At 32.1% G+C, this 18,623-nt stretch overlaps 1 protein-coding gene across 1 annotated transcript in view; it reads left to right on the forward strand.

Annotated features, from left to right (window-relative positions):
• Positions 1-333: 333 nt before the first annotated feature.
• LOC149420828 (acyl-CoA Delta-9 desaturase-like) overlaps positions 334-18,623 on the forward strand; it is a 46,086-nt gene continuing 27,796 nt past the window's right edge. The window contains exon 1 of the mRNA XM_089635570.1: positions 334-475. The gene's annotated coding sequence lies outside the window, so the exon portion shown is untranslated. The remainder of the gene's footprint in view (positions 476-18,623) is intronic.

Here is an 18,623-nt window from a genome sequence, read left to right on the forward strand (position 1 = left end):
CCACTGACATGAAAGAAATTTAAAAAAAAATGCAATTTGCAGCGAAGTTAAATGCTTACATTTATTTTATTGCTAATTGCGAAGGTATAATTTCATAGTCAAAACAAGGAAGGGAAAAGTAACACGTTTTAATAATTTTTCTGCTTGTCTCGCATAATAACAATATAAATAACATAAATACCCGTACCTATAATAGTGCATACGTCACAAATTTTCAACCACCGCGATCCTAGCACGTAGCGCTTCTGCGTCAAGTCGCCCCTCTTTCAGCGAAGACTTCGTTGATAAAAGTGGTCGCCGGTGGAGCCTCCGCTCATTCCACCCGAAGCCTTTCTTCCGCCAGCTTCCGGTCCGGGAGGTTCGTTTCCGCACCAAAGTGGTGTAGTCAGTAGATCTGTGACTATTTGTGAATTCAGTGTGTGCTGGACAGTTCACCGAATAGGTTGAGTGACGTTTTGTGAACAATCAGTGAAAGGTGAGTCTAACTCATTTTTGTTTTAATTAATAAACAATTTAATAATTAAAAAATATTTTTTTAACCATTATTATTTACATAACCCGCTATTTAAAATATCTTAATAAGATAATTAGATATTTTTCTGATATAACATGTTTTTATAATGTATACAGTTAAATTATTTTATTTTCTTTAATTTCTTGAGATTTCCTTAAGATATATTTAAAAGATAACTAAATATTGTAACTTACTAAAAAAGAGGTACTTACCAGTTTTTTTGAACTATTTTCGTAATCATTTATCTCAAAATATTATTATAATTAAATTAATCTTGGTAACGTTGTTCATTACTAAGAAACATAATGAATATTTTCGTTTTAACCACTTTCTTCTGAATGTCACACTAACCTACCGGTTGTGGGTTAATTTATACCTGGATTAAACATATACGCAAACATACATTAACTGTAATTTTAAAAAACGCCAAACTGAATTCATTATTTAGACACACAAAATTTTAACAAATTTGAAAAAAAAATTAAGTAATTTATTATTGTTTCTTTAATATTAAAGTTCTATTTTTAAATCGCAAAGAATACGAAGATCATATTATGTTTTAACAAAAAAAAAATCTTCTTCATTTTCAATTGGTTCAATTAACGATTCATTACCATATCACTCACTTTCTTTCTTTAATTCTGCTCTGTTAACTCCACTGAAAGTTCATCAAACCTACGCATATTGTGACTGCACTGACACGGTCTGTGATGCATAATATTGATATTGCAGATATGGGATGCGAAACATTACATTATGCAAATTTTAATAAGATATTAGCACTTTTTCAGCTCGCTATAATGTTTACAAATAGATTGAAGCGTTCATGTCTGAAATAACTGAGCAAATATCGTTTATATTTAAGATTGTCTTTGACGTGGATGATCTTCAGAGCTTAGTGGCTTATGCATTTGACTTTGAGTCCAGGAGTTGTGGTCTAGGTTCCTTCGCAGCGTAATAATTTAAAAACCTAATAAAGTTACATAAATTGCTGGGTTTTGAAGACCTTAACAGCTGGTTTTAAAACTGTTCTGTGGTACATTGCGTTCTTGATGTGGTTCTTCAGAAAAACAGCTCTATATATTTACAAAAAAAAAACAAAAAACTCACGTGAAACCGCGCAAGATTCCCATCTGTTCCCAACCGTATTCAATGTTGTGAAGCTGAAGATATTGGTGAAGGAAAGCAGATGGGGATGTGGATGGTTGGGAAGTACTTGGCTATTGGGCTATTGGGCTATCTGGCCACCAAAGCCATTTCAATTCTGATTGGTTGTCTTACACCAGGGCAATACTTAGAGTGTTTTCCACTCTGAGCGTGCGGTCAATGTACTATATATTATTTTAAATGAGACATTTGTGAAATAACACAAATTAATAAAATAAAATTTTGTTGCACTCGCTGGGATTTGCCCTTGCTCCTTGCACCTCAACCACATACGCCAGACAAAATCATTAAAATATAAATAAATATTATTATTCGTTATAAAATTTATTCATTTACATTTAGCTTATAATAACTAAAATTATTCAGGACCTTTTTATGACCTTCGTAATCCCAGCGTCAGGTTGCGTCGTTTCACATCCTAGTATTCAAATCGAATTTACTTAAAATTTCAACACTTTCATCTCTACCAAATCTACACAATATTTGTAGATTTGGTAGAGATGAAAGTGTTGAAATTTAAATAAAAATAAAATATTAAAATAATAACCGAGAATTCGCGGGGAAATATAAATATTTTATAGAACCACTTTATAAAACAAGAAATGTGGTTTAATTTTGACAGTTTTTAGTAAAAAAGTAGGAATTAATTATTTTTTAAAGATTTCATACTAATGTAGAATATTTTATTTCACATAATTTGTAATATTAATGGCCTTAAAATCTTTTATCGACGTTAATATAAAATTGCGTGCACAGTTACTTGAAAGGTGGTGACTGTGGAACTAACGATTAATGATATATTTTCTACAACACATCTGTGGAAATAAGACATTATTCTGCAGAGATAATCCGATTTAAGGCGATGTACTACGTCGTGTAATATTTTAAATTGAGCCGCTATCAATAATAACCCTTACGTAGATGGCGATAAGGTTTAAATTCCCGCTTAACACCATCCGCCTGTTTTGATTTATGCACGAAAAAAACATGGTCAAAAAGTGCCTTTTATTTTATTTTGTGGATGTTCAGGCATAAATATATTTTTTTCGATCATTTTATAAATAACTTACAATACCACATTCTACAATAAAATCATAACCGAAAATGGGTTCGTAAGTAGGAGATTTTGAACTTTAAAGCAGTTTTCAGAGGCCTTATACATTATTTTTTTCTGGGCTTATAAAAAGACTTATCTAAAAAATACTCGATTATTTCAAAGGCCAAGATGTATTCTACTCGCAGTATTTAATTAAAGCATCTGAAACATTTCTAGGCGACCAAATTTTCAAACCAAAATACATGATTTTGCATTACTACATATGGCATCGCCTTAAGTAGTTTATCCGCGTGTACGGATGTACGTGTACGTGTATCCCGAAGTAAGCTAAATTTAACCTTACTTTTGGTGAAGTTGATCAATAATTTTCTGATACCGAATTTTATTCTTACGCCGATAATCAATTTCATTGGCATTCTTGAAAGAAGTGACACAATATTCGTCGACGATGTGTGCATATTAAAATCCTGAACTTACTGGTACCTTCCCAATTAGTACTTGTTTCAAGGCGGACTGTTAACAGATACTCGAGGTAGGTATCAGAGTAAATAAAACTTTGACCGTAGCACCAATAATTTTTCGTCTTGTATTTGCGTAGGTACTAAGCAAATAGCTGCAATGGTGAGCAGCTATGGAAATTAATACGTCTCTATCAATAGGCTTTTAACCAAATAAGCTTTAATCTGATTTAATTTGTCTGAAGCGCCACCATCTTGGGTTTTGTTGAGTACCTGTCAGTAATCATCGCATTTTCCGGTGATAGTAGCAGTCAAAACCTTCGTCTTATTAGTGGTATTAAATATTAAAAAAGGTACCGGTATTTTTTCACATTTGAAATAACATACTCGAAATGACCAACACCGCTTGCGCAACATGTCACATAAAATTCAACCTTCAGTTTCGAGCTTGGGTTTCTAAACATTTTGTTTGTTTCTAAACATTTGGATTGTTGATTATATACGCATAATTTCTTGTAGAAATCCTTTAGACTTGTGGTCGTTCTTATTGTGAATTTGAAAGGTTTCATACCTCTTTGAAATGTTTCCAAATACTTTAATACTTATATGTACTTCAACAGGTAAACTAATAAATTCTTAATACTGTAGTGTAGTGTAGTGCCCAATAACTATGAGACTCTTATTATTATTATCTGTTATTCTGACCAACAATCGTTAGTCAGTTCAATATTTTTCTTTTTGTGCCACCTTTATTAATGATTCAATCGTTTCTGATTCCAAATTATCAAACGGCGTTTGCCCTCATTCCATTATTCTAGTGGTACAATTCTGCTTTTGTCCATCTTTTTTCACAATACATATTTGAGTGTCTTAACGTTTGGTCATCATATTTACTTTAAAAAAAAATGATGATTCGCTTAATTTTTTTCATTTCATGAATAAATTCAAGGCCATTATATACCAGAAATGATTAGGAAATTTCTGTTGACGATATGGGCATTGAATAAAATTTATATAAACACTTACTTAATAAATTACAACTTCATTCTGTTTATTGAGCAAACTTTTCGGCCAACCCTTTGGCTTTCACCATTAAAGCAGATTGCAACAAGCCGCAGTATGGTATTGGAAATCACAACATATTTTTACCAATTTAATTATTATGTATCGACTTATAAAACTTGTTTTATTTTTATTTTTACGGACGCAGAATTCACAAATTTTTTACAACCTCCACAATTTTATTGACCTCGACTTCTATTCGACTCGTTATTCACATTTGTTGAGTAAGGTAATGGAAAAGATAAACAAATGAAACATACTCCAATATGATGTAATTGATAGAGGCAATATTCTAAAAATACTAATCCAAATTAATTACCAGAACTATTTTTAGACTTTATTTGAGAATGTACTAGATTATACTACTCAATAATTCTGACTGAAAACTGCCTGGAGAGATTGATATTTTTGAGATAGCTTCAATTTGAAGGTAACTAACTGTACGTTTAAAACATTGGAATACAACAGAAAGGTGACAAATGTATAATGAAACAGTAAATACAATTTTAAAAAATGTAACAAGTAAAGCTTAAGTTTTGGAGGCTGGCTTAACTCAATTAGCAAATTCAATAGGTTGTCATTAAAGTTACTTAATGAAAGGAACAGAGACATTAGCAAATTTACTGAAGGTACTTAGCAAGTTCTAAATGTAATGGATGGTGTAGGAGATCAGCCCGAAGCTGGCCATTCATAAACCTTGTTTGTCAACTGCTCATACGTCATTCCAAAAGATCATTAATGCGATACGTACGTGATATGAATACTAATATGACACCTGCTTTAAAAATATTATCATACTAATTCCTCAATAATAATCAGTTAATTGTATATTAGGTAATGTAGGTTTACAATATAATTAAAATTACTAATATTTCCTTTACTTGGATGAGCATCTTACGTCTTTTGGTATGATAAGTATCAAAATCAGATGTTTTAAGCTTCCCTATGTCTTCTCAATTGCATTTAAACTCTTGAAAATTAATCTCTTTTACGATTTTGAAACAAGCCTGTTTATATTTTTATGCCATAGCCCTGACTATATATCTAGATACCGCTGTTTTTATGGACTTTGAATGGATGGGACTGAAGCGACTTCAACAGACTAACCTTCAATATGAATTGAACAGTTTGTTAGGCACATTCGTGTATTTATTAGAACTTCTTGAAGTCTACTTACTTACATAAGAATATTGAAATGAATGAGTTAACTATTCGGTTATGAAGTGCAAATAAGATTACGCACAAAAATTCCGAGTTGTATGAGCGCGTTGCGAAATCCATTAGTTCACGCACTTATTTTGCCGCAGCGTACTTACGAAATCCTCCGAAAATTGGATGTCGCGAACCTCGAGTTGAAACGTCCTTAACATACATACATACATACATTCAAGTATCCCTAAGTTAATTGTGGGTAATCGATTCATTTTTCAACAAATATGGAAAATCTAACTTTTCGGGTTTTCACAGACATGAAAAATATTTATTATTTTAAATAAAATATGCATTATTTAAAATGGATGAATTTTGAAATAATAAAAAAAATCCAATGAAATTTTCTTGCGCACCCCTTGATTTGAACCCGCGACCTCCGGATTGCTAGTGGAAAGCCTTACCCCTAGACCACAGAGGCTGTCAGAATTGCATACATTATAAAACAATGAAAAAAGTGCATAAATTAACTTAATGCTTTTGTGTGCAGATGTAGATTTTCCGTCTGGCATCTGAACGCAATTTCAAATATTATCCAAGTGATGTAATATTTAATAAAACAAATCTCAAATTTAATTATACGATATAATCAGACAACTAACATCTAACAGTACAGTTATATCTGTATTTAAAGATATAAAGTGACTTTGTACAGCGACCTTGTGGTATCCCATTTCACAAAAATAGCGAGCATTGTTAATATTATAATGAAAGAGTTTTTAAGTGACATGCAAAATTTCGAGTCGTGTGCCCAATTCGAATACAAAATTTCAAATGGATATAATCAAAACATATGAAATATCTTCTTTTGACTTCAAGTATCGAACTGTTGAAATATTCATTTGCACGTCGGTCATATCGTTTAGCTTTTCGATTATCTTAAAATAATATGTTGTAATACCGTGCTGCTAAATATCTTGCAATGTCTGCTTGATTTCGGGTAGCGAGTGAGTTTTGGACCAAATGTCCAATTCGTATGCGATGTTGGAATAATAAAATCATCAAAATTATCGCCTTTGCCGGACCGTCAATTTATTTTAATATTTATGCAAAACGCAGACCTGAAGTTAAGTAGTTATTTCAAGAAGGTGACCCGTCGCCACGCCAATCATTGCCACGCGATTCGAGATAAAAGCATTAATTAGATGAAATCTCAATAAAACAAAGATCAGTTTCTGGAGCAGCAAAATTATATACGAGGTGCTCGCATTTGACTATTATATTAGTGAAGACTTTGAAAATATGTTGGCAAGTAATAGGAAAAATGGTCACTAGGATATGAGACATAACTGATGACAAGGGTCACGGAAAACTCCTCAATTACTCAAGGTATCTACGTAACTATAAATGAGAAAATTAGATTTCTAAGGAAAGAAAACTGTCGTTTTTTTATTTTATTTTATTTAGTAAAAGATTATACATTTATATACATTATTTAAGAAATGTTTTGACTTCCCAACTAGGAAGATTCCCGTTTTAGGACAGTCAAATTAGGATGAGTATTAACATTTTGATAAGTTGTTTGATAAGTATAGTATTAAAATAATAATGAAATAATAGGTATATGTACTTTTAACTGGTGCTTAAGCCTACTAACATATTTTGTAAAAATATGAATAACAAAGTGAAGAAATAGAATAAAATAAAATATCCAATTAAACATAAGATTAACTGCTGCTTGGGTAGCATTCTAATTTAAAAGAACTAGGTAGGTACATATATACACATAATGAAAAAGATTAGAACATAAAGGTATCTTTTACATGGTTTATTTTTTGTTGGAGTTTTTGTTGATTTTTTTATTTGTGTTTGATTTCATTTTTTGTGTAGTATATCTAGCATTTCTAAAATCATGTTACATATTTGAGGCAAGCAACATTATTCCCAATCTCGAGGTATGGAGCTTTAAAATATCCATAAAATATATTAAAAAAAGTTTCTATAGATTTGTTCCACATTTTTCATTATTATCACTTTAATTGAACCAAAATTCGTATTTTATTTTCTGTTTGTACATGAGTGCGTGAGTAAATAACTGATGTAACTAACATGCATAAACAATATATTCCTGAAAACACCAACGGCTTGGGTTATATTAATTATTTTAAAATTCCATCGGTTGATCGTAAAATAAAATACCGCAGTTGCCAAACCAAAAACCTGTAAGTCGATGACGTAAGCGTTTATCACTATTATAGTAATTGTAAAACAAATAGCACGCATGAATATAATTAATATTTCTCTAAGCAGGCGTGTGAATTTAATGAAGTTCTCTTTCATCCTAACTCGTAACGTCAATTTGATGAGAAAGGAAGCAAAAATTGTTAAAAGGGCAATGAACAGATTAACTTGGAGAATGAACAAATTTCGTCATTTCATGGTGCATCTAGAATAAGCCCTCGAATCATCAAAATAAACAAGTTTGGTGGCCGGTTGAAACACGTTACTGGGCAAACCAAGAACTTAGCCTAAAGGGGAATACCCGTTCTTATTTGATGTCTGCAATATGAAAATTAATCCTTTCTCAGACTCGTTGTTTTGTACAACAAACTTTCCGGTATTTTGTAGATTTCCCTCATTTTATTTGGACTTTTGATGCGATATAGCTCTCCTAGTTGAACAATATGCAACTATCAACCTACAAGTTCATTATTATGTCATAAATAATACATTTCAATGTCTACTGTATGTTAGAAACAATGATTCACATCTCTCTGTAAGTGAACCACATAACGAAAAAAAATGTCCGTGCCTATCGTCCGTGTATCGTCCTAAATGTCCGTGTCACAAAGAGGAAAATTAAATATTTTTACACAGATTTCGAAAGTTTTTGATAGTAAAATCATACCGGCCAAAAACGTAACTGGTTGCCAAAAACATCAAGTACCGCCACGATAAAAGAAAGGTGGTCGGAATTTCTCCACTCCCACTTGTAATAAATATAAAACGTAGATACTCGTGAACGTTTCGGACGAAACGGAACTCGTTTTAAGATTTTACCAGCCGTCTGTATTGGTGTCAGCGTGCAGTGAAGAAAAAAACAAACCGAGATTAAAATGCGGAGAAAGCGATCAGTTGAAACCAGTGAATATGGCGACTCATTGTCAAGGCCAGCACACAGATCGTTCACCGGCACTCGGCAAGCATGAGCATCAACCAAGTTGATTTCTTCTTGAGCATATTGGAATATATCTAAGTTTTTTAGTTTGCTTAGATCGGGAGTTCAAGATTAATGAAAAAACTATTAAAACCAAACCATTAAATGATATTTTAAAATCCAAAAAGTAATTTCTTTCTTACCAAAGTTGCCATTAACGATTAATTATGTATTTACTTTTTGAGTCTTTGAAGCGAAGTTGTGGATGCAATTGTGGATCTCAAAAAATCATAATGTCTACAGTTGAAACATCGGTTTGCTCTGATGTCATGAAATTTACACATTCTCTTCAGTCCACAATTTCTTTTCATAGATACAGAGCTTTTGATATACCCGTTTAACGATCAAAAGATATGACATAAAATCGTTTGTTTATATTTACCTACGTAAATAATGATTAACTTATATGCCCACAAAAACATCTGCAATCACTAACGTAGTTAATATGTCAATAAACGTGTAAACGATAATATTGCTTGCTCACTTATTATTTTATAAAGAAGAATATTCAGTTTTTGCTTTTAGCTAGCATACCTAACTAATTATTTGCACTTTGGCGATGAGTTTGCTAAATGAGGAGAAACCAATGACTTTAGCTGTACGTTGATGACTGATCAAATAAAAGGTGTTCCCAAAGGCAGGCAGAAGGTACCCATTCAATAATACATAATTATAACCGTGGTGTGAAACAACAATAGGAACCAATATAAATAACTTCAAAGAAATTATTGCTGATGGGTTTTATTTTGTACTTGATTTCCTTGTCATTGATAAATTGTTCTTGAAATTCATCTCGAAAACATTTAAGTTTCTGAAAGCAGAAATTGAAAACATCATGAATTTTATACCGCTCATTATAGGAGGAATTTCCATTTCAATGCAAATATGTTAATCTCCTTTCATTCTTCATTAATTTTAGTTTTTAAACATTGTAAAAAACGCCAGGTTTGTTAATTGTTCAATACTAAACATGTCTTAAAAAGAATTGTCGAAACGTGGTATAAGATAATAGTTTAAAAAGTTTATTTAAAGCATTAAGAATGACATGTGTTAGTAAAGAAATATAAGATTTAGTGGTTCGAAGTCACAAAATCGTCACAACTTTCAAGCAACATTTTTAAAATTGATTTTTGGCACAATTGTTGGATTATTCTTCTGTAGAAAGCTAGTACTATATGGGAAAAATTGAGCGTTATGCCCAAAACTTGGAATCCCATAAGTTCATTGAAGAATAATTCTCCGACACGACGTGAAAGTTTGGAAGGTAATAATTCACGAACGCCATTTGCTTCACGGCCCGTGGCTTGGTTGACACACTTGCTCCGTATTTTGGCCTGCACAATTATACTAAAGATTGTTCATCTTACCAGGCAACGAGACGTGATACACAGCAGAAGGTACACGGCACATGGCATTCAGATGACGAGAGAAAGTACGGCATTATGACGATGAAATGCCCGTATGCTTAATTCGCACGTGACACAAATGTGAGAGCTTTAAAGAATTTCTAAAAACGATTAGTTGTACTATTTAACGCCCATCAATTAGTAGTTTCTTTATTTACCTATTTACCACTGTACTTAACTGCACGGAAATAATATTCATTACTAAGATATTTCGTCAATTAACTAGGGTTAAATGGTCGATGGTTGAGAAATTTAGGTAATGAGCGGTTTACAATGATACCTTTTTTGGTCCAGTTTCAACATGGGGCGTTTTTTTTTCATATGGACATGTAAAAAAGAACGTGTTTTATTTTGGTACCCACTTTCGTACAGTTAATTACGTAACTATAATTATGTGGAAATGTTGCATGTTTATTTCGTTTTGTATTTAAACTATGCATTGATAAAAAAAACACAAATTCTGCACTTTTTTAACCGATTCTCACGTTAAACGGACCTGATCAAATATCACAACCTGTTTGCACCTCCGTAATTCCGGTTATCAAAACGGAACTGGATGTTAATTGAGGTCGTTCACTCTTAAATTTTTATGCGCATATCACCCATCTGAGGAATTTAAAAACTTTCATAGAAAACACGTATTTCTTAAAATATTTTGTGCGCTGTTACTTTCGATTTATCTTTTTAGTTTCCCATTCGATTAACACTTCGGTCAAGAATAAAAAAAATAGATACAAAGATTATATTGATAATAAATGTAATTTAGGTTTTTAGTAAACTAATTATAAATAAATAATTATATTAAATTGACATATGGATTAGAACAAAAATGCTACATAAAAATATATGTTCACAGTACACATATTGACAATCCAATATTGCTAATTTATTAAGAATCTCTTCAAATTATTTGTAATCCGGTTAAAAACGGCATTGCAGGCAGTTAACAAATGAATTGATAGGAATTCTAATAAACTTTTAGTAAGAGACGAATGTATTATCACGATGTCGGAAAATGCAAATACTAATATTTCCGCATTTCATAATTATATATTATTAAGGCAAATGCAGGTGCACGAACACGTGTTCCGGCATATTGGAAATGATCGACATTGCCTGCAATCCCGTTTTTAACCAGATTACCAATAATTTGAATAAATATTTTTTTATTAAATTTACATAACTCATTTACTAAAATAAGTGAGGTAGATTGTGTTTTTGTAGGGCGGTCAAGTTGTTTCTGTTTCAATCTGTATATTTTCTTATGTGCAATCTTCCACATTGCAATCACATTAGTTTCACCGATAGTGCAGTCGAATGTTGTGCATAAACGCATCACGATATTTGCAACCGCTGACCGCGAAACGAAAGTTATTTTCTCGCCATCAAGACTAGGCTAGGGGGTAAACGCCTATTTAATTCACCTCGAGTTATTCACAGAGTCTAATTGGGAATACATTTGTACGAACACCAAGTATTCGAGTACAACAAGTACAAGATAATGACTCGCGTGGGTATTATTACGCTCTAATGGAATGTGATTCATGAAAGAGGTAATGAACGTGTAATGCACTGTAGCATCTATTAAAGGGGTACTATCGTTTGTTTGTTTTATGTATTGTGATGGGTATCGCACTGCAACGAAGCTAGTAGAATTATTAGTTTTTAAGAATTGTGGTCACTCTCAATTTTCTTTGTTTGTGCACTATAGACCCAAAAACTACGGAACCGATTTTACAGAAAATTTTAAAGTTTGTTCTTATTAGTTCCAGGAGTGTTAGAGAGTGGTCAGATTGTTAGAATAAACGCATTATTTTTTTATTTTTTATAATGATAAACTAAAGTTTATAAGACAAGGTTTTTATGCATTGCTCAAAGGATAATAAATTATTAGACACTACCAATACCATGCTATAAAAGCTTTCAACAACGATGTAGTTTTTTAACATTAAAAATGTGGATGTCATGATATTAATGGTTGAAGAATTCGAGGAAGCCCGAGGAAGACATGACACGATCAAGTGAAACAAAAGCTTATAATAGTACAAAAATCGTAAATCCACCTTTGAAATGCACCCTGTTGAAGGGTAAACTAGAATTCACAACCTTTACCCCATATCATTCACAAGTCCCCGAGCAATGCCGTGTGCACGTTAGCTTGTAATAAATAAATTTAAATGTCCGTTCAAATAAAAACACATACAATTTTAACTATATTTGCAAATGCATTAAATATTTGCAAAAATGTAGGAAAAGCGCCACAAAACAAACGATTTTACGATGTTACACAACAATAATGCATAAAATACTTGTGCTTGCAATAATAGATTCTTTTCATCAGAGGCGTTCATAAATATATATGACATTATTCGAAAAGCACACACAAATATGAGAAATTTTGTAAATGCGCTGATATCACTTGTACAATGTAAATGATTGTGGAAGTCGCTCCCACCGCGGCAAAATACGAATCCCTTTCCCTGGAGATAGAGTGGTGCCCACCTCTCACCCCACGGGACAGAATATTTCAAAGGAATTATCTGTCCATACGTGCGGTCTGGATTCCGCTCATATGAACGCACATACGTTCCCTAGAGAAAACCATTACTGGTTGTGAGGCTGAAAGAAGTTTAATTGGTAAAGGAGAGAAAACTAGTCAAAGCTATTATAAACATTGTTTCGAATGCGAACAGTAATCTCTCATTAGGTTGACAGCTTACTTACCACCGACATTTGGGTTCAGAGCAAGAGAGCTTACCACTTTGCCACGGAGGTGGTAATATGTATGCTCGTCATTGAGAACATCAACCAAATGCAAGAAGAACCGACCAAAACGTTCCTTATTTTAGTAAATTCAAATAATAAAGTATTGTTAAATTTAATGTGAATCAGAGTTTAAATTTACCTTTTTTAGCAGTGGATTGATTATCTTAGTAATATTTGAGTTAACACCGTCTTGGATAGAGAAGCCTTTTTTAGTCAAGGATAAATATCCCAGCTATTATTTCAGTCACCAGAATGAAATCAAATAAAATTACGAACCTATTACTACTATGAGTAAGAACCTTCTATGGTGCCTTAGATTTAAGCACAGATCTCTGTGTTGAAAAAGTGTTGAAATTGTTCGCGTGCGCGTAATTCAAGTTTACTGTCAGCAAGATAATACCAGAGTTACACCAATTATCGTTCTGATTACTAAGCGACTACTAAATACACTTTCCCCTCAAATTAAGAAATTAATCTTTCTGTGCTTATTATTTCACCTATAGGCTAAACCACACTAGTTATGTAAACAGGTGCTGCAACAGTAAATATGATTGTAGTGTTGAAATCAAGAGTTCTGCGACATTGAACGTAAGAGCTGGGTCGCTTCAACAGGTAATACCAGATATTCGCACAACCTGAATTGAAATACTAGAATTACGATGCAGTTTGCTACAAGTGAATCTTTACATAATTACTAGGCGTTGGTACCGTTATTCATTACACCATAAGTAAGATAATATGGTCCAAGAAATGCCTTTAATCCTGCCGGTCTCCTGTTGTCTTTCACGGGAACCTTTTCTTTTTGTCAAAAGATGTTCGCCTCCACACTTCCCTGCCGCGTAAATTTAGATAAATATTAATTTACACACATATGACACTCCTTCGTTCTGCACGCTTTTATGAGGTCTCTTTGGCTATCGAAAATCTTTCATCCATTCCATAGAATAAAGAATAACACAAGAGGTGTCTTTTGGGCTTGTTCTGTGAGCCAAATATTTGCCCAATTTAGGTCTATATTTCCATGCAAAACAGGGTTTTTGAAATTTAAATGGAATGGAGATCTAATATTTTAGGAGAGTAAGTGAGACGCTCGGTTAGGCTAAATAGAACATTTGATTCTATTCTATTTTGTATGGATGCATTGATGTATTATATTAAGATGAGACATAAAGCGAAACAAAAGGGTAATGCTTTTTTATCTCCAACTGACTTCCAACTCTCTTAACGCTCTTGCAGTGTCATCTGTAATTGTAACTCTATGTATACTTGTATGGATGACTTTTTTGGGGTTATATTATTTATTCTACGATTCGTGCTAAAAGCACTGCTTCTAGCATATAAATCTTATTATTGAAAAATCATAGGCATACCTATAACTAAAGCTCATGCAGGGGCATGTAATTCATACAAGCTTAAAGCTGTTTATGACCCCGAACTCGTTGTTATACAAACATTGTAAGTTTAACCTTGCGTGTCAAATATTTTTTTCTTGAAAATGTATCATTTTAATATGAACTGGTATAAAATGTGTTAACACATTAATAATGAATTAACATGATTATTGACCAATGAGTACGTTAGACATGCTCCAGCCTCGTATGTTAATGAACTTTAAGAGATTTGCATTGATTTCTTGACATTTAGATTAATCGTTAAATAATAATGATTATTCAACCAACATAATACATCTAGTAATAATAATAATAACATGGAATTTATATAGCGCAGTTTAGTGTCATTTCACTTCAAGTGCGCGTGTAAGTGTAGTAAATATTCTTACCATGCTAATTTATTGAATTTCGATAAGAATTTATGATTGTTTTAAACTTCCCTCCCAAAAAAATCTCTGGCATCACAAGTTGATTACAAACTATTAAGTTTACACAAATTGATTACAAAATATTAAATTTTCACAAATTTATTAAAAAATATTAAGTTTACACAAATTTATTACGTTGTAATCATAAAGAAAATTAATTGTGATTCCTAACAATATTGTTATTTTTTTTAAACCAATGTTCCTTACCATAGCTTTCAAACCATCTTTGTAAATTGTAAAGTCCACAGTAAGTTTGTCCTAAAAGCTGTACATTTTTATAGTAAAATCCATTCTAATGGATAATCTATGAAAAAATTGTTTTATTCTTTCATAAAGTAAATAACACAGCAAAGCACAAGCAAAAGTTTAAGGCAGTTATGTTTTAATAATATTACTAAGTTTTAAGTAAATCAGCCTAAATATTTTTTCATTAGAAAAATGCATAATGATGTAATGGGTTTTCCAATAAGATATGTAATTTTGAAATTCAATCGTAAAAGATCAATGGTATCGTTGCCTGTGTGGCACGTAGCGCCGTCTTGTTGAAAGTAAACGTTGTCCAGATCAATACCATCCAATTCCGGCCATAAAAAAATCATTACTTATCTCTCGATAGCGCAATCCATTCACCGTAACTGTTGCTCCAGCCTCATTTTCGAAAAAGTAAGGTCCAATGACTCCACCGGACCATAAACCGCACCAAACAGACACACGTTGAGGATAGAGAGGCCTTTTAACAATGAATCTTGGATTTTCCGAGCCCCAGATGCGACAATTTTGTTTTTCAATTGACTCCACCGGACCATAAACCGCACCAAACAGACACACGTTGAGGATAGAGAGGCCTTTTAACAATGAATCTTGGATTTTCCGAGCCCCAGATGCGACAATTTTGTTTTTCAATGCCTCAGCCTCATTTTCGAAAAAGTAAGGTCCAATGACTCCACCGGACCATAAACCGCACCAAACAGACACACGTTGAGGATAGAGAGGCCTTTTAACAATGAATCTTGGATTTTCCGAGCCCCAGATGCGACAATTTTGTTTTTCAATTTCAATTTCACACTGAGGTGGAAATGGGTTTCATCACTCAAGATGATTTGCATTTGATTCACTCAAGTGAATTTTAATAATTTCAATGCTTTGTTGAAGCGTGTATCGTTCCATTTTTATTAATGGCGTAGTTTTTACTTGTCAAATGTCAAAAAATTACAGCTTCAAAAGTAACATCTACCGAAATAGAGGGCTATTCAAAATAACACCTCTTATTGGAAAACCCTGTACATTAATAAAAATAATTAATGCAAAAGAAAATTAGAATAAAATTAAATCATAATTACTTATTATTTCAATGTGCTTCTTACCGACAAGTTTTGAATAATTGGGTTAAGTTTACTTGAGATAAAAGTGTTCTGTAAGAAGTCCGCTATTTTTGTTGGGAAAACATAGACGTTATAATTACCAAACTCATTTGGAGTGATCCACGCGTGACTGACTTCTGGCCCTGTTTTCGTGGTACAGTTACATGTTTTCAAGCTTCGTTAACTTTACTGTAAAACATTTCTTGGAAAAATAAAAATAATTGTTCAACGACTTGACAGTGAAAATATTCTAGGTCAGTAATACAAAATAAACAAGTTCATACAAAAAAAAATATCTCGTAAAATATGCTTACGACCGGTAAATTATTGCAGCTGTATAAAATTAACGCAACAACTTTCTCCTTCATTTATATGTGATTTATCAAACATTTGGTAGATAAGTAGATATAAAATTATATGTTTAACAAGAATCGACAGTGGGCACATACTAACAATGTAGTTTAATATGTATAGTGATATGCAAGCAGATAGACGATCTTAAGTCTACAGTTCCGGACTTTTTTAATATGTTAGTAATTTCCTCAATCATAATAAATCCACATGTTAAATCCAGGTGGCTTTGTCAACTAAATAACATAGTTGATATTTGATACTCGCTTTGTGATATTTATCATTAATATGCATCGAGGTGCAGTAACAAAGCGTTATTTTCACGGAGATGGTAAGGGTCTTTTATAAATTAGGTAAACGTTATGAAATTTAATGAAAATGATTATATTAGGTAGTATCATTAACGCCTTTCAGCATTTACATAACATAACTTATAGTATCAGACATATAATTAAAATTGCGTGTATAAAAAAAGCCCTTATGAGCATGTAAAACAGCAGAGGCTATTACATAGACATTAAGGCGATGCACTATACGGCGGGTAATTTAAATTGAGTGTATTTTAAATTGAGGCGCTATCAAAAACAACCCTTACGTAGATGGCGATAAGGTTTAAATTCCCGCTTAACACCATCCGCCTGTTTTGATTTATGCAAGAAAAAAACTTGGCCAAAAAGTGCCTTTTATTTTATTTTATGGACGTTCAGACATAAATATTTAATTTTTTTTCGATCATTTTAAATACAACTTAATTTGCCACATTATACAATAAATCATAACCGAAAATGGGTTCGTGAGTAGGAGATTTTGAACTTTAAAGCAGTTTTCATAGGCCTTATACATTATTTTTTTCTGGGCTTATAAAAAGACTTATCTAAAAAATACTTGATTATTTCAAAGGCCAAGATGTATTCTACTCGCAGTTTTTAATTAAAGCATCTGAAACATTTCTAGGAGACCAAATTTTCAAACCAAAAACACATGATTTTACATTACTACGTATAGCATCGCCTTAAGAACTTATGTAAGTATTGGTAGGTGGTAGGTTATAGATAGGTAAAGTAAATTTTTAGTTGAAAAGATGTAATGAAAATTACAAAATTTAATGAAAATAATAAAAATAAAAAATTTGATGATTTTACAAAGACTACATTTTCAGATGAGTATTACGAGTATTGATAATTTATTAAGAATCTCTTCAAATTATTGGTAATCCAGTTAAAAACGGGATTACAGGCCCTTCTCCGTGTACCTATGTAAATATTGCGTATTACATCTACATATTCACAAAAAGTTAATAAAATTTTTTGATTTATCAGAATATTTAAGTTGACATACATAATCAAATTTATGTTGAAACTTCAGTACGTTTTCAACATGAAAGATGTTTATCTGAAATTATGTAGGCTATAATCTAGTGTAGCGAGAATTTTGGTTTTGTTAGATCAAGTAGGATGTAAACATTTCATTTTTTTATTGACCTGTTGTAATAATTTACGACGATTGCATTGAAATCTAAATTTTTAGTACAGACCCAGCATCCATAGCGACCTTAGTACCCGGATAATAAACCTAAATACTAAACGTTTTAAAGTCTTGCTAAACCTTTAACGTGTCGATATTATTTTTATGGTTTATTGATAACCTTGGGGTGTTGATTTATTAGCGGTTGTCATTTTGGAAAATCAAAAAAATATAAATAGGTACCTACCTAAGCGATGCGTCCCTCCAATGGGCGTGAAGATAAATGGTTTTACGTAATACGTACAATAAAAAATATTAACCGACATAATTTGAAATTTACGACGGAACAAAGTTCACTTCGTGATATTACTCACAGATTGGAAGGTAATTATCATTTATGAATCAAATAATGATTTTTATTTTTTAGAGTTTCCTTAAACCGAAGTTTAATAATTTGAATGTCACGATTTGAATTCTATAAATGATACTATGCAGTAATATGATTAAAATAATTTAAGCAAGTATAGTCACAAAATTTTAAGCACTAACATGTTTTGTTTTAAAATTTAAATTACCTATCTCAACTATGAAAAACGCTTTATTTGTACATTTTTAGTTGGCAACAGAGAAGTGCAGATGTTCTAGCACATATTTGACGTTTCTAAAACAGAGGATTTATTTAATTAATCTTTATAACCTTTAAATTTTTTATATCCCAAATGTAAAGAATGTAAAAAAAAAATAATTTACTGTAAATTTGATGGTCTAGAGGTAAGGATCTCTACTAGCAAGCCGGAGGTTGCTGGTTTAAATCCCGGCGTATGCACGTAAA

The sequence above is a fragment of the Hesperophylax consimilis genome, chromosome 9 (assembly GCF_061612785.1).
Source record: "Hesperophylax consimilis isolate HC1 chromosome 9, BYU_Hcon_1.0, whole genome shotgun sequence".
NCBI classification, from domain to species: domain Eukaryota; kingdom Metazoa; phylum Arthropoda; class Insecta; order Trichoptera; family Limnephilidae; genus Hesperophylax; species Hesperophylax consimilis.